The sequence below is a fragment of the Ambystoma mexicanum genome, chromosome 5p, assembly GCF_040938575.1.
Source record: "Ambystoma mexicanum isolate Mex_15411 chromosome 5p, UKY_AmexF1_1, whole genome shotgun sequence".
In the NCBI taxonomy this organism is placed as follows: Eukaryota; Metazoa; Chordata; class Amphibia; order Caudata; family Ambystomatidae; genus Ambystoma; species Ambystoma mexicanum.
The window spans coordinates 837,104,153-837,128,041 of NC_090930.1; the positions used below are offsets into that span (position 1 = coordinate 837,104,153).

The following is a 23,889-nucleotide window of genomic DNA, read 5'->3' on the forward strand; positions in this document are numbered from 1 at the left end:
CTTAGGCATGTAGAAGTGTTTATTTCTTTTTATTTTTTTGCTTTATTTGGCGTAAACACTGTAGATTTAAATCGCCAACTCGAATAGTGTTGGTAATTTCAGGCATTTGTGCGGATGTATTTAACAGTTCTTTTAAGTCCCCAAATATTTTTCGTCAGATAAGCCCATCGGATTTCGATAACTATGAATTAAAGCAATCACACCACCATGATGTATGATTCTGACCATCTGTAAATGATGAATCTCATAACCTTTATTACTATCAACAGCTACCAGTATCCCTGACGAGGGACGTCCTTTAGAGGCTGATATTAGCTTGAAGGGCAATGTTATGGTTATTCTACACTGGCCACGTTTCCTGCATTGCTATTATATCGAAAGATGAAATAACCTCAGCACTCATCCCAAATAAATGGGATGACCCACAGGTTTTCAAATGCGCAAGGGACACTACCTTTGACTCTTTTTGTCTCGGATAGTTACATCATCAAAGTTCTATTTTCATGAAGATGAGCCTGCCTTTCTTTGGGAGATCTACTTGGTTTTCCACATGATTATACATTTTGGACTGCCTAATGGGTATTTACCTTTTTGTCATCTGTTGTTTGCCATCTTGCTCACCTTTTAAATTGAGAGGGGTCCTGTGCTAGGACAAACCCCAAAGTATTCTCGCTTGCCAGATCACATTTCTCACCACGTTTGAAGCCCACCAAAATCTCGTTACAGACAGATCGTCATTCAAAAATCCTACTTGGTTAATATCTGCAGATGTAACATCCTGTATACCAATTTCGTCAAAAATAGCCAACACGCTAGTTCTAATCCAATCATGTGAGGGATAGGGTGCCGGTCGGTATTTTAAAAAACTATGGTATTTATGTGGTTGCTTAAATTGTGTGTCAACATGTTGGCTAATAAGCATGGAATCTTGATGAAACAGTGTTTTATTCTGAATAACAGAATTGTTTATCTCAAGAACAGCATCGCTATGTTAGTACTCCTATGAGAGGTTGTGAGATTAGGAGTAATTGACTGCACACTTGTTTTGAGCTGAGAATCTTCTGTGGACTTTTGAATCTCTGCTCTAATGTGCAGACGAATGCCATTGACCTTTAAGATACCGTTGCTCTTTATGGTATCGGAATTCTGACTGACTTTAGCAGAGTCTTGGTTAGCAAACGCGAGCGGTTTAGACTTTTAACAATTCTTCCCCTCACTTTTACCCATAGCTGAAATTGAGTCGTTCAAGGGAGAGTAGTTTTCACATCTGCAGAGGGAACCTTGCGCTTTTTTCGAGCAAGCTGTTTGTATTTACTAAGGACTGTGTTGCTCATGCGCGTAGAAGTTATGACGACAGGTTGCAAGCTTCTCGCAAACTGTTTGAAGCTAGATTTAGATCGTGAAGGCAATTTTTTTTTTTGTTGGGGTTCTTGGTCTTTTTTTCCCTTAGGTAAATCACCCTGGGTGTCAGTTTTGGAGTTGGACTGAAACATATTAAATAAAACAGCTGGCTTAGATATTGATACTTTTGCTGTATTTATAGGCAGCTTAGATGGTAGGTCTTTAAAGTTTCAACTGAGTTCATTGTAAGTGGATTGACTATGGGCAAGGCCGCACCGTTCATGCTACATTCTGTGCGTGGCTGTATTATTGAGGTGAATGTAGGCAAAACACTTGGGGCAGGTAATAAAGTGGCCCAGCAAGATTTACTTAAATCAGGAACTTCACGCTACTTTATGTATACATAGCACGACTTGTCTGCATAGATCAAGTGGGGCTCACTGGCCGCTCCATGCTTTTTATCAGAATTATGCATCCAAGCAACTATGTTCTCGATCTGCTTGGATTGAAGGAATAAATATTTTTGCATCTAATGTCTCAACCAATTTGGTGAGCGAGAGACTAGTTAAATTCATAGCATTTAACGTGATTTCTAATAAGGCAACTTGAGCATTCAAAGGAATGGAAGCTACAGATGACACTTGTGGAAGGCAAGACTGGGGTTGTGGTCTACGTGGCATGGGGTGTGAAAATGATACGGAGAGGTGGGAAGCATCGTGCCTCAATTGCTCAAACATGCTCTGAGATTGACAACTATCGTTACTAAGAGGTGCATTGGTGATTGGTGAGAAACAGGCTGGCACTCTAACAGACGGATCATTCCCCACAGACTCGGCAATCAACAGGGCTGACGGAACCGCCTCGCACACATCACGTACCGGATTAACAATACTCTTCCTTGGCATTAAGATGTTATTAGGAGAAGCGAGCGGGGGCACACTTTGTGTATCCACCTGACTGGCTAAATCAACAGGTAATTCTCTGAGGAGCTGCTAAAGGAACACCTACAGCGGAAATGATCTGTGCATCCGTTAGAGAGTTATTTGGAATAAATTTTACTTCCATGACACAAGTAGGATTGACCGATGACGGCAGGTGTGAATCCTCGCCTTTGCCCCCACATTTCGGAACGTGGATGATAAAAGTCACAAATCTTATCGGGCAAAGGAGTGGACTGGTTAGACAATGTTCTTTGGCTCACATTAGCAGGTGATGGCTTTTGAGGAGTAGATTTAAGTGAAACTGAGGCACGCGTTACAACCACACAACTAGGCATACCTGTTTTCACCATGTAGAGACCGCCCGGCATATTAATCAGAGCAACGCTAGCCTAGCGAGTGCTTATACGCTATTAGTGTGACGCTAACCGGAAGAAGAGAAGTGTAACTTTAAGCCTCAAGTTATTAATGAAATCCCCGGTGGCAGCTTGGAGTGCTGCTCGCTGCAAAGCAGCCTTCCATCACTGCTGGTGCACTTACAGGATGCATGTATTCCAGTTAATTAGGAAGTGACACTGTTGAGGCGGGTGCTTCTCTCTTTTTCTCTTTCTTTCCTCCCCGCCCACCTGATCTCTACCTTCTCCTCTAACTTTCAGTGATATGCGGATGACACTCTGCATTCCTTGAAGCTCCTCTCTCATTCATTCCCGACTGTCTATCTGCGATTCAGGATTGGTGCACCTCCAATGATCTCTGCCTTAATGCCAGTAAGACTGAGATCCTTCTGATTGGGACCCTTCCTCCTGCTTTCCTCACATCTCAGACGTTGCCAAGAAGTCCCACTAGCAGCTGCACGTCCTCAAAGGGACTCTTCCCGTTCTCACCTTCCCCCCAGAAGCTCAGTGTCTCCAGATCCCTGGTTCTCTAGGCTGGACTACTGCAACCACCTCTTTCTCAATCTGCCTTCCTGTACTCTCTGCCCTCTGCAACTAATCCAGAACAGGACTGCAAGACTTATCCTTGGCCTCTCTCCAGCACTGAAATCACTCCTTTGGCGCTTACAAGGAATACATTCAAGACCCTTTGCATTGTCCACAAGGCTTTCTGGGGGATTGGTATGATTTCACTGTGGCCTAACTGTTTCTGGCCAAATTGACTAGTCAATTTGGCTGCAAACTCCATTTTGCCCCGGGCAAAATCGTACCAATCCATGCCCCCCCACCCCCCACACTTACCTTTCAGTGTCCATTTTCCATCTGACCCTGCGGCGTCTGTTCCGTCCCTGCAATGCAGGTCAGAACTGACGCTGCAGGGTCCCTTTCTCTCTAATGTACCAGAAGTGGGGGTCAACCCTGCCACCCCCATTTCCATTATAGCGACCACGGGGAGAGGGGGGACACACCCCTGCAACCCTTGTTCGCTATATTGGAACTGTATGGCCCAGTTGACCGAATTTGATGATTTCATACAGCCTAATTTCAGTCAAATTGGACAATTCCTTTCTAGCGCCGGGGGGCTGCACTACATCCAATGCACTCTTCCAAAATGCCTTCCTCCTCGAGCCCTTCGCTGAGCTACCTCCAACTCTCTAAGGGTTAGACTCTTCTCCAGGCAAAGAGTGGGGGGGTCTCCCTCCTTTTTTCCTTTCCTCTTCTTTTTTTTTATTGCTTTTTCTTTTCAAACTTGAGCTGGACCACCCGAGTTCTCTCTCCCTCCCCTGCTGACCTACCTACCTGGCTGGTTGCTTTGCTGCCCTCTGTCTCACTGGTTACCAGGCTCTTGATCGGTCACCCTTGCACTGCCTCTAGGCCTACCGCGCACTTAGGGGCTGTAACTGTAACCCTATGGTCCCTTGCTCTTCTTGCCCTACCCAGAGCGCTGCCCAGGCTGCACCATTATGACCTATTTTCTCCTCCCCTTACCCTTGCACTTCTCGTTCTCACACTTGCACGATCTGAATGACACAAGGCCTAGTAAGATCGTTTGTCTTGGCCTCCCGTCTTCCCTTCCTTGTTTTGTCGGGCCTAGGAATACTTGTGTACTGGCGCGTTATAAATAACTTGTCCATATCATGTACATGTATTATGTAATTATTCAATGTAAAATTTCTTGGTATTATCAATAGGATTCTTCATTAAGTTTAAAACATATATTTTACTTTATATTGTGATCTCATGTCTACTGTTTTTGTAATTCTTTATTTTTTAAAATTTAAATTACATGAAAATGTAACGCCTATATTAACGCTCTTAAGATTTCTTTCTTTATGCGCTTAGGCCCGTGTACACAGGCTTTTGTTTATTTACTTTGATATCCCTTTTCCACAATTATGCTTGCAATTCAACGTTGAGGCCTCTGATCTCAACTTTCATCGTTTTCTTATTCATTCTGTTGCAAAAGTTTTGGATAATTTTAGAACCCCCCCCCCACCCCACAAATGTTAATGAATAATTTCTCTACTAAAACTCTACATTTTGAATGAAACTGAATAACGTTATCTAATAATATTATTGTGAATCAATGGGAGAGTGGAATTTTCAGCTTTCTCTTGATATTTGGGAACATATTTGGAAACCATGTTATTCTACTCCAGTCGCTGCCAATGTATCCCAAACCAAGGATTTTATTTTACATCAAGCTTACCTTACTCCGCCTTAATATCAAATCAGAAGTAAAGATGGCTCACCAAGATAATTGCGCGCATCAGTCATGGAGCCAGCCGGCATGTTACAAGGAAGGGCCGACTCAGCCGTTCTCCCGAGGTTGATAATTTGAGCACAAATAAATTGCCTAACCGTATAGTGCTTAGAAGCAGGATCAATGAAGGGCTATATAAAAAGTGAAACTTTCTTGTTGCACATTTATATTGCAAGGCGAAGTGACCCAGGATCGTTATTTATTTTGCCACTTCCATGTAAACTACATTCCAGAAGTTAAATCGTGAGGACATCGCAGCCTTAACTGCTGTCATTTTTGAGGCGTTATATGTCGGTCACCGTAGTTTACAGATTGCTGTTTCAAATGCAAACATTTTAGGGGGGGGGGGACTGGGTCGATATGAGGCAGTGAAGTTATTTCTGCAATACTGAGCTTGTTTGTTCCAAGGTCTTTTGCCAAGATTACTCTTCAGAATATTATGTGCCTTTGAGAGCAACACCAACGTTCTAAAACGTTTGTAAATGTTGACCATTTTACAGAAATAAAATGTGCTCGCTGCAAAACAATAGCCATATCAGCCAAGAGGATTTGGCTATAATATGGGTTGCCTTCTTTAAACCAGAAACTGCACTTGATGCTTTTCCCCTTCCTGCTGCATTAGTTTGTCGGCGGGTTAATTAAACCACACAGGATCAGCGGTCCCATGAAGGAAGAGGACACTTGGGGAGCTAGCTGCTTTTAAAAGGGTAGGAGTAAAGTGGAGGGGGTGCGAAAGGGGACGAAAGAAGAAAAGTAAAGGTCTTGTGCAAGTTCATCCTTTATTTCATCCTCATACAGATCACACGCTGCAGCCCTCCTAGTCTGGTTGGGTGAGCAGCAGCCAAAGGGAAACGTGAGGTGGTGGCACTGCAACATCCCATTCCCCTTATGATGTGCCCCACAGCTTCTCTGGCTATCCTAAGAATATCGGAATAAAGGTGGTTTTGAGATGCAGTCCTGCCGGGAGGCGCCTGGCCGCTCTGTGAGCGTTTAGGGTAAGGCAGCCCTAGTGTCCAGCCACTCGCCTGCAGTGACGGTTTAGTTCATGTGCCAGACACTGCCTTTAACACCCCGCCTTTGAATTGCTATCATCTGAGGATTCCTTGTGTTACTCCCACTTACCATTCCTCCTGAGAGCTCTCTCTGACTTGTGCATTCGCTCTCGTTTTGTCTCTTCCCCTTGTCTGTTGCTCTCAAGCCTTTCATTCTCCCCTTGACAGACACTCCTAAGCTCTCCCTCTTTCTTACTCCATCTTTCTTCCTTTTTACGTTCTGCTTTGTTCTTACCTTGCTTTTACTTCCGCTAATCCTTTTACTTCTTGTTCTTTGTTTCTGCTTCCTTAAATGTTTCTCTCGTTGTGATGTCTTGTTTATTCCATGCTCCTGCTTGAAGGAAGGGCGAAGGAAGAAGTCGGCACATATTCATAAATACAAGGGCTTGAGCAAGTCGATTACACAATCCTCCGTGATGAGGAGGGGGGCACTTGGATTAAGGCGCTATATAAATAACGTCATTAGCCTTCTCGCTGGGGAGGTGACCGATTACAAGATTAGTGGAAACGCCTGTATACATGGGCTAATGTACGTAAAGGTAGACTTTTCAGAGTGTGAATATATTATGTGCATTTTAACGTAATGTATGTTAATGGAAAGAAATTGTGAAGGATCTTGCTCCTTTTATTTTGCGGTTACTACTCCTCCACGTAAATATCAGTCTGTTGAAAGTTCATAGTACATATGGAGAATTGATTCACTTGCAGCATGATTCTAAGTAGACAAGAGATCGTACAGTAAATGGAAGTCAAACTTTCAAACGTAGATGAATAATATTGATCTAATATAGTACAATCACATAATACATAAGTACATTGAAAAAAGTAATTTATTTGTTTAGAAGTCAAGCTTAATCAAATGCATTTGTTAAAAAATATAATGTATATATATTCTTGAAGTATGCGGTTTATGTTGTATCCAATGCACTTTTTGTTCTCCAGGAAGATGAATTTGATGCCTTATTTTGTATGCATAATGCAACACCTCCCTCTAGCGGCGATAACCAGTGAAGCAGGCAGGACGGTTTCGTACAAACGCACACACATCTGGGCCTTTTAGTATGCACTTGGTGTACTTTGACCGACTGCCAGATTCGTTTTTTTGTGTGGTGGGGAGGGAAGGGTGCTTGTGCTTTGCTTTAGGTGCAGAGACGAATACAGTGCAACAGTGATGGAAGACGAGTGATTACAAAGCGGCAGTGGAAAATGTACTCGACTTGATGGGAGTACACGTGGATAGCTCCCAATGCTTGGAGATGGCAAGAGCTAGACCAGCGATGGGAGGTTTCTACCTCGGAAATGACGAGCACAATGCAGGTGGCAGTTGCGCTGATTTGAGATGTGATTGCAGAGGGGCTAATTTCTGAGCGCCATGCACTCCCACCTTCTGTTACAGTGACCTGTCATGACTGGGACAGCTTGTGCAGTGGGTGATGATGGCTAGCTAGCATCGCTGCCCCTCTGCAAGTACAGACCTCTCGTACCCAGCTCAACAGTATCTCTTTCTGCCACATGCTCACCCAAAATAATCCCTACACTTCATCCACGATTTGCAGGTAAGGGGTGCTACTGGCGGTCGGGTTAGTCTGGATACAGAATGTATCGCATGTCCACTAAACGGACAATTGTTATTTGAAATATTCATATTTATACGAGCAGCCTTTGACCCAGTCCCCGCACCCATCGGCACCGTTGCTCTAGCCAACGATATGTTGGCTCGTGAACTGACAGCACTATCTATTGCTTCGTGTTAATAAAGTGTGAAAAGGCCAAACTGGATATCTGCTGCTCCTATTACGGGGCCTTGTATTCGGACACCAAGGCGGGTGTACTTTGCGGGCTCAGTATGTGTGTGGTTCAGGGGTGCCGTGTTTGTTGGAAGCTGATCATGAGGAGGAGGTGCGATTTACAATGCTCCTGTTTCAGAATGAAGTGACACCTTGTACTTTTGTCAATTTGATTATTTTGTGTGCCGCCCTCACCTTCAAACTCAGAGGAGCATTGCCTTGGCATCAGTGCCCTGCGGGTGAAGGAGCACTTAAACGGGAGGGAAGCTTGGCTTGAAGTTCAGGCATCTCGGCGCTCTCTTCCAGTTCATGCGTGATAGATGGTACGTTTACAGCCACCGCCCTACATCCACTTCCAATAGACATGGGCCCTGTGGAACTGGAAGGCCCAGGGGCATAAGCTGGGAGGTGGGACCGGATGCGGGCAGCACCTTTTAGGTGCTGGCCCACTTACCATGCAGGTGTTGGGCGTGGGCCACCAGGTCGCAGCACAAAAGGGACCCAGACCTATGGGTGCCCAAAACGGTGAGGAGGTGACAGGGGCAGGGCAGGTGACAACAGGTAGTCCCTGACACCTTGCATCAAAGACCCTCCCCCCCCTGGGACCCCCATCCGGAAGGACGCAGAGACCACAGGCTGTTGATGCATCAAAGGCTCAGGCCAGTTTTTGCCTATAAGGCCGGCAAGGTAGCCCCCAGCCATCTGTTCCCCTGTCCTGGCAGTGACGGGAGCTGCAGGACAGTTTTTTAAAATGTTTTTTTTTTAAAAAAAATGTAAACCTCCCTCCCGCTAAATAGTGGTAATATTGACGTATAATCTGGAATCAAATAGGACAGGAACTAATGGTAAAATAGAAAAACTCTCTAGCTAGAACAGGCGCCAAATTAAAGGACATAGGGGGGGTCACAGGAATAGGCAAACTAAAGAAGTTATCATAGAACTCAATCTAATAAAATATCCAGGTTGCCCAGGAATCGCCCACCAAGGAAGAAAAGGCAGCAGATGACCTAAAAGACAAACGCCTCATAAAACAAATAGTAAATGACCAAAAACAAAGGACAGGCTGCTAAAATCGAACTAAGTTGATGAAAGGCAGAGCTCAAGAATCTACCACAGAGGATGAGAACTAATAAAGCCTCACACAGGGGCCAAATCCCAAGTGAATCATGGCGAATAAGGAATGACGACACGTGCCTCTGAACGAGGCATAAAGGCGCACGGCAGGGGAGAAAGTCAAAATGCATGGGAAGGGCAATCCCCAAAACTAGAATCCATTTTGATGCAAGCCGAAGCTCGAACCCACCTGAGGATAAAAATTAATAGCGCCTCACAAGGGGACATATCCCAAGTGGATTAGAGAGCAAAAGAAATGCCTACATACAGTGGGGAAAAGGCAAAACGCCCTGTACAAGTGGTGCAAGAAAAGGACAAGCCCCAAAAGGCCTGTTGAAAGCAAACCAAAGCTCCCGAACTCTCCTCGGAGGATTAAAAAAAATCAATAGCGCCTCTCAAGGAGCCATATCACAAGTGGGTCATAAGAGCTAAAGGAATGCCAACATATGCCTCAAAGCGAGGGGAAAGGACCACAACAGTGGGGAAGGGCAAATGCCTCCCCGAAGGACATGGCAAGGGCAATGCCCAACACCGATTATGTTGAATGCAAGCTCTAGAACCCACCTGAGGATGAAAATGAATTGCGCCTCACTAGGGGCTGTACCACAAGTGGATCAGTGAGCAAAAAGGATGCCTACACACAGTGGGAAAAGGCAAAACTTATCCCCACAAAGGGTACAAGGAAAATAACCCACCCCCCAAAACTGGAAATGGGTGGAAGGCAAGCCAAGCTCCAGAATCCACCTCAGAGGATAAAAAAATCAGTGGGCAACATCACAAGTGAGTCATAAGGGCGATGAGGTCTACGCATGCCTCAAAGTGTGGAAAGACAAACAGTGGATGAAAGGCAAAGACCTCCAGTTTGCATGGAAAAAAACAAGAATGCAGAGGTTGTCAACTGCAAAGTCAAAGATGCACCAGACACAGCTCACATACTGGGTCCACCCAACGTCGCAGCTTTTTGTATGAAGGGCGGCAGGGATCAGCCTCGAGTTGGCCCTACGTGGGAGTAGGGTCCCCGCTCACCTGATCTTGTTTTCATTAAGTTTTATTATGGTTGGTTGGTTTTTCTTTCGCACCATAGCTCATGTACAATAAAGCTTGTGGCCAACATTTTTCCACCTTACCTTTTGGTTGTCCTCTTATAACACTCATTACTGTCACCCGTCACACCCTGCATGGCTCCCTTCACACTAAAACACTTCCAGTCTTAAGACATGTAATCAAGTGAACTTGCCTTCAGTGCTTTGGAATGGCTGGGGCGTCCGGAATTTCTTTAACTGGGGGCTCGTGATGCAGGCAGGCTGGCACCATGCAGTAGCGCCAGGCCTCCCGCTGAGAGCGACTGCTTGTCAATTAGCTGACACTGCTCCCAGGCGAATCTCTTTAATTAGCAATGGGCTGCGCACAGTGCAGGACAGCTCCCATGCACCCAAATCCTTACTTGCCCCACTCTTAATTATTACTCGCCAATGGCGAGTGCACATTTGCAGCCTGCCTTATGCAATTTAATGGGTTTATAGTCAAAATCTCAAACAAAAAGCACGAATTTAAAATCTCGGAAAAAAAAATATCGAATTTTTTTTTCAATGCGTTTTTTTTTCAAAATGGGGGGGTTCCCCCCAACCCCCCTTTTTTCAATTTTTTTTATTTTACCCCTTTTTTTTTTTACTTACCTGACCCCAAAAACACATATAAATAAATAAATAAAAAATTCGATATTTTTTTTTTCGAGATTTTTGTTTCGTGCTTTTTGCAATTCGAGATTTTATTTTCGGTATTTTGACCGACCACCAATTTAATGATTGGCACGCTTGTTCATCCATACATGCACTATCCTCTCCTAGCTTTTATCGTTTTATTTGTATTGGCTTTCATTTCATCTGATAGAAACATTCTAACACTTTATCTTCTAATGTGTTTGGGAACTTGGTTTGTTCTAATCACAGTATCGAAAAAGGGCATGCTTTTTCTACTAATGGTATCGCTAAATGAACTATGTATGGAGCATTTTTGCTAAATACCTAATAGACCATGCACACAACTACAAAGCGCATATTTCTTATTTAGAATGTATTAAATGATTTGCAGACTCTGCAAAGACCCCTCACAAACTGAAACAGTCCGCCATCTCTTAACAAAATGTCCGAAAACCACTGTTCTGAGGGAAACCTATTTAACTCCGCTACCAAAACCTTTTGAGCTACGTGAAGAGACCAGGTGGAACAGACTTATAAGTGGAAACAAAACCAGCTGGACAATCGCGGCAGCAAAGATTCTAGAAGCGGCTCCAGCAAACTGTCTTGGCTCGGAAAACCCAGTTGAACACTGACTAAAATGCCAGGACTCGAAACACTTCAGAAAGACAAATTACGCCACGCAAAAGAAAAATCCCTCAGAGGTGGATTCAAACAGCTATCTACACGTGAACCATTTTTGTAAAGTCAAAGAAATTTGATAAACACAAATAAACATATTTTTTTTTAGAAAATGATTTGGTATGATTTTTCCGACAGTAATTTTGCCGAAACTCACAAAAGAAATATATACATTATAGATTTTATTTTTGTGGGTTGGGGGGGGTGGGGTTGCCTTTCCCTACACTGCCCCTCCCCACTCGTTGTAACTCCTTACCTGCCTATACAATTCGATGAGTTTTAATTTTTGGGGGGGGGGGGGGGGCAGAATTCTGTTGAAGTAAAGCGCTTCAGCAAAATTCCTGTCACAAAAATGCCTGGATTCCCAATGATTCATACTCCTTTTCTATTTCCTATTGTTTGTTCGTCAATCTCCCCAGTTTGTATTGGACATATTACATGCTGTGATTAACTTCATGGTGACATTCATGGTTTCAAATTAAGATTGTGTTTTGTATTCTTATTGTTGCTCAATGTTACCAACTTGTGGTCTATCAAACATTTATGCAGTACAAAGATTCCTTATTATGTTCATTGCTAATTCATTGCTAGCTTGTTACTGTTTTTATGATCAATCCATTTAATAGAATGCCCAGAGATCCCATGGCATTTTATAGGTCGCCTACAAAAAAACATCAACAAACTGATGGCTGTCCCAAACCTATTCATGTTGGAAACTGATTCAATTTCAAATTGTTGCAATAGAGCAGCCCACGTTTGGTTAAGCTGGGAAGTCTCGATTTCAATGTTGCTGCTCTAGTTGCCATAGCCAAATACCCCTCCTCCTATATATCTCCACTTGGTGCATTTGATCAATGTTATTAGTACAATTCTCTCCACAACCGCTTGACCTGCCTGGTGAGAAAGCCTGGGGTAATTTCTTGTGCCACTGCAGCATGTCCTGGGGGACTCTGGTGGGATGCAAGGCTAGGTGGGCTTGTGTCCCACCCCCCTGTCTAGCCCCAGACTGGTGGGTTTAATTATGCCCCCAGGCATTATCCAGGGCTGGGTGGGATCATGGCGTACTCCACAGTTGCTTTGGGCAGTGCTCCCTATTGCCTATTGTGAGCGCTTGTTTCGGCAGGGGATGTGTGTACGGTCCTCCTTGCTACTTCTGTTGCTGCAGCCCTTGGTTGGCATCTTGTCCTGCCTAGTGTTTGCTCCCTCCCGTACTATTCACAGCTAACAGGAGCTATAAAATACGCCTTGAGAATGCTCTGTGTCTCCAATTCCGCAAGGGACGAAAGCGCTCCAGCTGATCGACACAAATGAGCGGTCCGCAGGGCGAGCCGCGAAATAAAGGATCGAAACTACTGGGAGAAATGGCGCTCCTGGTTGTAGCTTTTAAGAGCCTTCTAGCTTGACAGTTAACATGACGTACTTGTGACTCTCCATGCGAACTGGTGGCATGCATGTGTCTATTTGGTATTATACATTTAGGCATTTGTATAAAGGTGCGTTGAGCAACTACTCTACCCAGAAAACTCTACCACATTGCAAACTATCCAAACACTGAAATGCTGGCCTACGTCACACCTATTAGAATTAGTCTTAACGGGAAACTGGACTAAATTCTATCAAATCTGCTCTCGCTGTATCGTTTCACATCTAGAAAGTACCCTGAGATATTACTGTGTTTCTGCTCGCCCGCACTTGTGTAACAGGCTCTACTCCTGTTTGCCTGTTTCACATCAAACATCTGTTCATAAATCCACGCAAACACTCACATCCCATATCACTATGCTTACTCTCTACTCTACACCATCACACAATTATAATGCAGCTTTACCCCTCGATCAATTCGGCCTAGCTGCTAGCATACGAACATCACCCCATGAGCACCTCATCACTCCCATAAATCGCAGATGTAGCCCATGACAAACCGGCCTAGCTTCTCACATAAGCGTCCCTCGTCCTAACGCAGCCAGAACCCAGTCTTGCACACATTCAACCGACATAAATACCACCACACCTAATGCTAGGATGCAGCTACCATCAGGCAAATACAACAACTGCACACCTAACAGGTGCACCCAAGCACACAGCAACACCCTACTCTCTACTGACAGGACTACGGGCCCGAGGGCGTTTCAACCTACCAGCGCTTTGAGGTCCTACCAATGATAAATGGAGCGCTATATAAATGCCACATAAGATAACTGTAGAAGACGTTTACTGCATAGTGGCTTAAAGTTAATGTGCTACAAATCTAACTCCACCATGAGCAGCAATGCCACTGCTTGGGGGAGGTGGGACAAGGCCTCACAGAGGCTCATCTGTCCAGCAAATTTCTTCAGCAGCCACAGGCCTTCCTTTTCATCACAACCCCTCACTCCCTCGTCCTCCTAATTTATTTTTAAATCTGTTTATTGGCATTTGTTATTTGTTATAAACACAAGAAAATTGTCAAATCTTCCACCAAACAATAAATCAGATTGCGTCTCAGGTTATTAACATTTACAACTTAACATAACTTAACATAGAAACTTTAACTATCTCCAAATGTCTGCTTCTTGAGAAGCCGGTGCCAGGTGGGACACCGGGGGGGATTGGGAGTTTCGGGGGGTGAGGGGACTTCCTTTAGCAGGGCTCGCATGAAGTTATGGTTGGGCTTCCTCGAGGATTCCACTCCTGTCCGTGGGACTTCCTATTGCGGGTTTGTGCTGACTCATGGGGGCTTATCGTCCGAGGGGTAAAACAAGGGGTCTGTGAGTCCTCTCCAGGCATCTAGGGTCACACTCGAGGCATCTGTGGATCTAGCTACACTTTCTTCCCAGGCTTTCGTTTCGGCTTGCACCCATCGTTTCAGTTCTCTGTGCCAGATTTTCTGTTGTGGTCCCGATGGTTTCTTCCAGGACATTGCAATTGTCCTCTTAGCCAGAATACACATAATGTCCATTAATCTACTAAGGTGTTTTAGCTTTGCTGGTCTGGGGTACGTGCCGAGTAGGCACTCCGCAGGAGTCCATTCATATCTGGTCAGCCCCAGAGATTCGCTTATCTGCTGTACAAAAGACCACAGTGATTGTGTCTTAGCACACCGCCAGAACATGTGCAACAGGTCCGCATTGTCCATTTCGCACCAGGTGCAATCAGGGGTTTGAGTGTTATAGAGTTTGGCCAGCCTGGATGGGGTTAGGTATGTTCGATGCAGAAGGTTCAATTGTATTTGTCTAAATCTGTGATTTCTGGACACTGTTTTAGGAAATATGAGGGCCCTTTCCCATTACCCATCCGTTACTTCTCGGCCTATGTCTGCTTCCCATCTGGATTTTAGCCCAGCACTGCGTGGATTGGGGGTGTCATTTAGGTGGCCGTAGATCTGAGACACCGGTCTCCCTCCTTCTCCTAGTTCATATAGTAGCGTAATCAGGGGGTTCGTGTCTGGTTCCTCCGGCCATGTCGACCATCTGGTGCGTGCCGTGGATCTTAATTTTTGGTACCATAGAAACTGGCCAGGGTGGACATCATTTTGTTCTTGAAGTGTTTCAAATTCCATGAACTCCCCCTCCGTGTAGAAGTCCCCCCATGAGTAAATCCCCTTCCGTTCCCAGTGCCTGAGGTGTTGCAGATCCGCGGGGGATTTGCATAGGTCTGAGACAAGCGGTATGTTCGGGGAGTATTGGTGTTTGACGTGTGCAAGGGATTCAGCCCTATGCCAGATTTTGCGTCCAAGGGAGACCAGTAGGGGGGTGTTTCTTGTCAAATGGGTGGGGGCCCAGGGAAGTTCTTTCATATATAACGGGGAGACCAGTGGCTGCAGGAGTGGCGTCTCCGATGTGGCATCGTCTGCTAGCCACTTGGTGACAAAGCCAAGCTGCGCTGCTAGGAAGTACTTTTCAAAGTTTGGGAGTTGGATTCCCCCCTGAGTGTACGGTAGTGACAACGTGGCAAGCGCAATCTTTCGTCTTCCCTTCCCCCATAGGAAGTCTCTCAGCATACTTTCCAGTAGGCGAAAGAAGGGCGCTTTGATGTAGAAGTGTACGTTCTGAAATCCATACAAGAATCTGGGAAGGACAATCATTTTAGTTATTGAGGCTCTGCCCATCATGGATAGGGGGAGTTTCGCCCAGAAGGCCATAGATTTCCTCAAGGCCGGGAGAGCAGCTTTAGTGTTGCGCTCATGCATTTGTTCCGGGGAGTGCATTATGTGTATGCTTAAGTATTTGAACGAGGTGTGTTCCCACCTTATTCCCACCGAAGGAAGCTCCGATGCTTCCTTTCCCTTAAGATTTGCCAGGGGGAAGAGGCAGGATTTGGCTCTGCTGAATTTTATTCCAGAGACCTTCGCAAAATTATCTAGGACCTCCAGCATCGTGGGCACATTATAGTATGGGTCCCTGACAAATAATAGGACGTCGTCCGCGTAAAGAGAAATGATGTGGTCAATGTCTCCCAGCCTGATCCCAGCATCAAAAAATTGCTTTCGAAAATAGATAGCAATGGGTTCCAGGCCCAATACGTAGAGCATGGGAGAGAGGGGGCAACCCTGTCTGGTTCCTCTGCATATGTTCCAGACCTCCGATATATGCTTCCCAGTTTTTACTCTGGCTCTAGGTTTCGTGTAAAGTATCTTGATCCACCTAATGAACCTAGGGCCAAAACCAAACCCTTCCAGAACCGCCAGCAGCCATTCCCAAAAGATCGAATCGAACGCCTTGATGGCGTCCAGGGACAGCAGTGCGAACGCTTCTGTGCTATCTACAGTTTGGGCGATGACATGCTGCACTCGGCGCAAATTCATGGTTGTGTTTCGGGCTGGTATGAAGCCGCATTGGTCCTCATGTACTACTTCCCCTATGATTCTGGCCAGTCTATTTGCTAACACTGTTGTCAGGATTTTCACGTCATAGTTAAGCATTGCTATCGGGCGGTAAGAGTCGCATCTATCAGTGGGTTTATTGGGCTTAATAATCTGGATCAGGAGGGTCTCTCTCATGCTATCAGGTAATATCCCTGTCTCATATGTTTCCCGAAAGACCTCGTGTAGCAGGGGCGTTAGTGTAGGCTCATACGTCTTATAAAACTCCGTGGGCAGGCCATCGCTCCCAGGCGTCTTGCAAGTGGCTAGTGAACTAATAGCTTCCGTGATTTCCTCTGTTGTGATATCTGCATCTAGGACCTCTGCTTGTTCTGGGGGCATCCTGGGGAGTCCTATCTCTTCAAGGGTGTCCATGATTTTTTCTAGGGGGACCTGGTCGTCATGAGAGTAAAGGTGTTCGTAGAAGCCCTTAAACGTTTCGTTAATAGATTGTTGTGTCTGTGCTATCCCCCCCCTCTTCAGTCTGTACTCTAGTGATTGTGTGTCTGGGATGTTCTTTCTTGCAGAGCCAGGCGAGCATTCTGCCTGGTTTGTCAGCCTCCGCGTGTATTCTATTAGTTTTGGTGTCATAATCAAATTTGGCGAGCCTATTCCATGCCAAGGTAGAGTTAGTTCTAAGTGCTCTGAGGTTGTCCTCCCTTTGTTCTGTGTCGACCGGGGCTGCTTCTAATTGTTCTATTTCCTGCTCCCAGCGGGCCAGGTCGCCTCTAAATTGTCTCTTAATGCCCCCTGCCTTTGCTATTATTTCTCCTCTCGTCACTACTTTCAGGGCGTCCCACATTGTACTTAAGCGGTCTACGCTTCCAGTGTTTCTTTCTATGAAGTTTTCTATGAATTCGTGTAGGTCCGCCCTAAATGTCGGGTCACCCAGGGCATCTATCGGCATTCTCCACATTGGGATAGGAGGTCTGGGGCCAGTGTGATTCCAGCCCACCAGAGGAGGCGAGTGGTCAGAAATGGTTCTGCCCAGATATTGAGCTTCTTCTATCTGTGAAAGGTGTTCATTACTTATAAAAACATAGTCCAGTCTGGTGTGGAGACCGTGTGGAGAGGAGAAATATGAATACCCCCGAACATCAGGGTGACACTCCCTCCAGGTATCCGCCAAGTGTAACCTATTGACTAATAGAGTGAGGGCTGTAGTAGCTGCTGAGGGCCCTTTCGGGTGCGGGAAGGACCTATCAAGTATTGGATCATGGACACAGTTGAAATCTCCCCCCCAGAAAAGGATTTCATGCCTATTTAGCGCAATCTTAGTGTACATGGAGTTTAGGTGTGATGGGATGTTAGTGTTGGGGAGATAAGAATTCACTATACAAATATCTGATTGCCTGCCCCATATTATTACAAATCTTCCCTCTGGGTCAGACTCGGACTTAGTTACCCGGAAAGGGAGTTGTGGGTGAATCCAAGTATATACCCCTCTCGCATACCTGGAATACGAAGATCCGACCCCCTGGCCTCCCCAGTGTTCACTTAGCCTCGCTAAGGATTCAGCCGTGCAGTGTGTCTCTTGGAGTAACGCTATCTGTACTTTCTTTCTGTTCAAATAGGACTTTACTCTATTTCGGCGTAGGTATGATCCCAAGCCTCTCACATTCCAGGTCAGTATCTTTATATTTATTTTAGCCGCCATTACAGGGTAATTGAGTCACACTCACAGTTGTCCGCCCCCTGTTGTCCTCACATGTCCCGCCATCTCGTCCTGGACTTCTCCCCGCCTGCCCTCTCGTTCCGGCCCCAGGTCTTTCGCAGGTTGGAGATTCTTGAACTTGTGTAGATCCCATTGTGTTAAATGGGAAGAAAACCAAACAAAACTTTCCAAACTGACCCTAGCAGCTGCTTTAAACTTGCAGCGCTCAGGGGCTCCTGAGCCTTCCAGGCCACTCCTGGCCTTCCGGATCAGGTTGTGTGTGAGCAAACAGCTTACACCTTTGTTGGTGGGGTGGGTTGTTTGTCCGCCGCTTATGTGCTCCTCGGGTCTCGCGTCCGATGTAGCGAGATTAGTAGTAGGTCTTTCATGATGGTTCGTTCGTCTACGATTCGTGTAGCATCCCTTCTATTTGCTGCAGGGATTGCCCTTTGCCCGCATGCACCCGGGGGTGGGTAGTCATCCCCGATCCGAATTCGGTGGATCCTCCTTGTCATCCGCCAGGTTGTTATGCTCAAGCCACATATTAGCCGCGGCTGGGGTCTCCAGGAGCGTTGCTTTCCCCTTATATAGAATCTTGAGCCGGGACGGGTATAAGAGCATATATTTCAAGTTGAGCTTTCTCAGCCGGGCTTTTATTGGAATATAAGAGTTTCTGGCTCGCTGTACTGCAGGGGTGTAGTCTGGGTAAATGACTATTGTGGAGCCATTTCTTTTTATCTCCCCGCCTTCTCTGGAGAACCGCAGTATGATTTCGCGGTCTCTGAAATTTAAGATCTTTGCTATAATTGGCCGTGGATGCGATCCAGGTGGGGGACGTCTCTGGAGAGACCTGTGGGCCCTTTCGACGGAGAACCCCTGGGAGAGTTTTGCCGCCCCTATTTCTTGCTGTAGCAGCATTTCGATAAAGGTCGTCGGGTCCGGGCCTTCCAGATCTTCAGGGACCCCCAGTATACGAATGTTATTACGGCGCGCTCGACCTTCTGCGTCCTCAGAGCGGGCTTCTAGCCTTGCTACCTTTTGTTCCAAATCTCTAACCGTCATCTCCAAGTCTCGGGTGTTCTCAACATTTTCCTGCAAGGCAGTCTGTCACCGTGACCCTTTCTGTTAGGTTGCGGGCGTCCTGCCGCATAAGTTGCATGTCAGATTTCACCTCTTCGAGCCGTCCCTCGAGTGATGTGCGGAGGGCAGCTATTGCTTGGAGGACTTGCGTGTGTTTAAGGTCTTCCTCCTGTTGGGGCGGGTCTTCGGGGGTTTCTCGGTCTTGTTGTGTTGACTGCCTTTGGGGTCTGACCGTCGTGAAGGAGTCCATCGTGACCAGTTTCGGTTTGGTCCTGGGGGGAGACATCTCCTGACTAATGTTCTGTAAGTGCTGCCCCCTGCAGAGTGGGAATCCGTCGGCGACCCCTGTATTGAAATTTTCGTGTGGGCTACTAGGGAGCTTTGGTCCCAGGGACCCAACCTCAGGTATTCGGTTGTTTCTGGCTACTGGTGTTTTCCCGCAATTAGGTTCAGGTTGCATGGGGGGCCCTGCTCTGGGAGTCGTTGTGGTGCAGATAGGCCCGGGGCCACAGGTTGTGTCCAGTATTTTCTGATTCCTGCCGGTTTTCCAATGGGGGTATCGGCATGTAGGTGTCTTCCCACCACTAGTCAGAATATTTGTCACCCTTCTCTCCTTCGGGCCTTAGTGGTGCGAGTGGGTCCAGTCCGCTGGGGTCTTCGTCCCGCGGGTCTTCCCGCGTATCAGGCCGCCTCTAGGGCGATCGGGCCCCCGCAGATTCAGACCAGTCCTCTTTGCAGGAGTCAGTGTTGGGCCCCAGGGCCGGCCGAGCCTCGCTCCGCCAGGCTGCTGAGGCCGTGTGAGGCAATTGCGGGTGGTCCCGTTAGGGAGTGCTGTGGAGGGGACCCGATCCCGCTTCCAGCGTTAGTAAGGGGCCCGCCGCCTTTCGTTCTATTCCCGGCGGCTGGTCTCGCCCTCGCACCGCCGGAATTGCTCCGTGTTCCCTGCTCCGGCGTCCGCGGCAGATGCGACCTCCTCCCGGCCACGCCCGTGCCGCGGTTTCTCCTACCTCCGCAGCAGTCTCCTGCGCCGGCCCCTGCTCTCAGATGTTCGTCGTCGGCAGGCTCCTCCACAGCGGCCGCCCCCAGCCGCAACGGTTCGTGGTATGACCCAGGGGGCAGAGGCTGGCCTTTTCCTATTCCGCGGCGGGCGCCGCCATCTTGGAATCCCAGGGGACTCGAGTTCGGGCTTTCCGTTCTCCGCCTTTCGGACTCCGATTCCACCCAGAGTTGTTGCCGAGTGCTGGCAATCGGTTCCCCCACAGTATTCTGGCCTCCGTTCGTCTCGTAGACCTGGGTTCAGCGAAAGTTAAGTGATATTCACAGGATCGCGGACGGAGCTCCGTGGAGGTCTGTCCTTACGGCATGCGCGCTGGCCACGCCCGGCCCTCGTCCTCCTAAATCGCCATACGAGGAAGAGGAAGGCATTCTAACAGATACTTCCTCAGCGTTTGGGTTGCTCGTGCTGAAATACTAGCACGTATTGCAAGTTAGAGTACTCGGTTACCATTGTTTTGAAATTCGGAGTAGTGTTTTGTGGCGTTGCTTTTAATCTCAAATGGTGTCTTTATGTAATCCAGACTACGTCGTGTCTTTCATGCACATTAAATACATTTAAATACTTTTTTACCAGAAAGTTCCGTTTCAAACAAGGCATTAATCTCGGAACTCGTTCCTCTGGCCATGCTCTGCTGGTACCACTGTCCAAACATATATCTGTGGGGCAGGGTGGGTGTAAGCAGGTTGCGGGCTTTATGTGCTCGTTAATTTTTTGAACTTTTCTGCAAGGATGAGCAGGTTTTTAGGGTGTGGCCGTTAAGTGGCTGGTAAATCGGGGGATATGGACTTCCTGGGAAGATGCACGGATGGTGCAGCGTACAAGCCCACAAATTTAGAAATCTGACCTACTTGCCAGAGCAGCATGATGCATTTTGCATAGGAGCAATAGCCCTGTGAGTTGAAGGTCTGTATAGGCATATTTTAAAAGATGATTTGCTTTAGTGGTAAATGTAGACCGCCAATCAGTCTCTTGTAATTAGTAACTCTTGTTGTTGGCATCCATACTAATATGAAGTAAACTTTCAGGCAAAGTCCTACGTATAGCTTACACCAAACTAAACTAGTCAAGCAAAACAAACCCTCAAGTGTGGTTTTGTGTCTGCTAAAAGAAATCCGCAACATGTAGATTTTTTGTTTTTATGCTTATTGCAGTTTTATCAGGCATCAACCACTAACGGTTGCTTTCTTGTGCCTCTAAATCGAGAGAAGGGGAGGAGTAGAAAGCCATGCTTCACAGGCTGTAAAAACCTTCAGATCAGCTGAGATTCTACCATCAATCGGCCAACATTTACAGACTGCTCGAGTAGCTCTGTTCCTTCCCCCTTACCTCTAGACGCAGGGGCTGTTCAATGGTCTTGGGCGGGGTCTAGAGCAATTGGGCGCAGATGGGCAGTTTATTTTCAAAATTGGATTCCCAGATTTCTGTATAATCCTGCTCTTGCACTCTACACACCGGTTCTTTTTGCAGACCTGTCTCACTGCTGCTGTTAGACTACCCCCCCACCCCCCCCCCTCCCTCCAGCGAGAGCAGGCCATCAGCCGTGCTTCAAACTGCCCATTTTGTTCATTTGCTTTAAGGGAAAAAGCAGGGTCCTTGTTGTCCAACACCCTCCTGTCCCAAGATGTTTGCAGAGCGTCTTCTTAGGTCGTGATCTGTATCTGTAGAGTTTCTGTAAAAGTGCCCCTCATCAAAAGCTTGTGTTTTGGTCCAGCATCGGCCTGGAATTTACTTTATTTACCCCAAAGAGTAGTAGCTGTTCAACCGAAAATGATAGTTTTGGGTGCTGCAGAATGTATTCCTTGCATCTGAAAAGAGATCAGTAAGGAGGCATGTGGTAACCAGCCACCCTGGTAAGTTAGGAAGCACGCTGGAGTCGGGTAGGTGGAAGTTAAGACTGCTTTATTGTTCAGAAAGCAAGTTAGAAAGATAAAACGGGAGAGGTGTAGAGAGGCATCTTTCTAATAAGGGCTCCCATCCTGTGGGTCCCACCTGGAATCCCCAGGCTAGTCGGTTCCACAGTCTGATGCAGTCCATCCATTTAACCAATGCAACCAGCCACATACTATACGCCACCAGGGTGCATGACATGTAATCTCTTCTCCAAAGTGTTATTTGTCAAATTGCAAGTGTGGTTAACAGGAATGCATCCTAAGGCACAATTTATGCTCCCTTCTCCAAACACATTTTATAAAAAAAAAAAAATACGTGGCGGGTCTCAATCTGCGCCGACTTTTGGATCTATCCTCTGCCTTGCTCAGGTGGACACTAATTGCAGCCATCAACCATCCTCTCCCCAAATTCTTCACCCGCCTGTCTTTGCTCATTCATGAGCTTTCAAATGAGACCATTTCACAGGTCCAATTGGACTGAAGGATCTAACATTGTATGTTTGCAGGAAACGGTGGAGTAAATCCCAGGCTGTTTGCTGGTGCCTGCCCTGGTTAACGTGAATACACATGACCTGCTCACAAATATCCATGGAGCAGCACAGGATACACCCACCCCCTTCCACTAAACTAATGGGTTATTGGTTTACTCCTCATAAGCCAGGGGAAGCGCACAGCAACTGAACGTGATTGCAATCTGAAATCAGATGTACTTTGGGTACTAGAAAGGGCCATGATTACCACTAGATGGGTGCATGTTCAAGGACACACGTGCGTGAATGTATCTACCTTGGCATGACCCTCCCCTACAAAGTAAGTTTGGAAACTCTAATTGGAAAAGCAATATGTGAAGCTCACAGCATGGCCAAAAGCGATCCTGTGTTATTGACTCAAAGGGCTTCCAGGCCAAGTTGGCTGTCGTTGTGGCGCGTGCCACATGTGGGTTGGCTTCTCTCACACCAAACGACTCTAGCTGCTAGAGGGAAGCTATTGAATGGAAGCCCACGGCGTGTGGAAGGAACTACCAGGATGGGGGTGGCTGCAGAGAGCACATCGTTGCCTTATATGTTGATACTGAACCCTAGACGGTGTCCCTTTTGCTGCTTGAAATAGTTGATGGCTTTAGAGTTTGCGCAGACATGTCCATTGTTTGGATGAAATGTCTGTTTCCATTGGCCAACATGGAGAATGCGTTAGTCTCCAATTTATCGCAGTTTGGAGGTCACTGTGCATTGCCTTACTTTGACCTACATATAGGACAAGAGTTGCCAGACCAGTATTATAACTGTGTGTCAGTATCATATTTTTTTTCTTGTTTAAGGAATTGGTTAAGCAATAAAGTGCTGGACTATACTACTATGGGCCATCCATGTGGGTCCCCCAGTGCTTCCAAAATCGGACTAGCTGTTAACTTCTTTGGCCTGTGGGCAGGGTTACGCTGCATGCTCTGAAGGTTGGAGGGGGCGGGACTTCCGGAACTTCGACATTATCCTGCCTAGCAGCTGCAGTAGTATGACGATGCAGAAACGTTTTTGGGAGGGGACATGTGCTTAGTGTTGGATTTTTTTAAATTTTTTTTTTTTTTGCTGTAGTTTTTGTAACAGGACTAAAAGATGAGACCCCTCTACCGCACCAAAGTGTGGACAGCAACATTTTGCCACAGTGTGGCATCTGTTAGCGTGTTTTGGATATGGATGTTGATCTGGACTTCATGACAATGATTTTGGGAGGTGGTGAGATACTTGAGGATCTCTGTTTCTCGGAAGAACTTTCTGCTCCGTGGTGCTGGTTGGGGCAAGAAGTTGGTGTTGCGGGGCTGGAAGGCTCGGACTGCACCTGCTGTTGAGGATTGGAGTGAGGGGATGTGTGGTCTTGCAGTTATGGAGAGGATGATGTACAAGGGAAATTAAAATTGCATGGAAAGATTTGGGATTATTTCATGAATTTATACTAGCTCTTTGCTGGTTATGCATATAATGTTTTGTATGGTATTTCACTGTTTTAATATTGTTTATTTTGCTGATCTGCTTTCTTTGTATAATTTTTACAAATAAATAAGTTAAACA

The 23,889-nt window shown here is 46.5% G+C and overlaps 1 protein-coding gene across 4 annotated transcripts in view; it reads left to right on the top strand.

The window, feature by feature from the left end:
- Window positions 1-23,889, top strand: part of ANLN (anillin, actin binding protein) — a 728,409-nt gene that overhangs the window by 42,012 nt on the left and 662,508 nt on the right. The window contains exon 1 of one of the 4 annotated variants that reach the window (XM_069613261.1): window positions 7,452-7,584. The exons of the other annotated variants lie outside the window; for them this stretch is intronic. The gene's annotated coding sequence lies outside the window, so the exon portion shown is untranslated. Of the gene's footprint in view, window positions 1-7,451; window positions 7,585-23,889 lie in introns of those variants that run through there. 4 annotated transcript variants of the gene reach the window in all.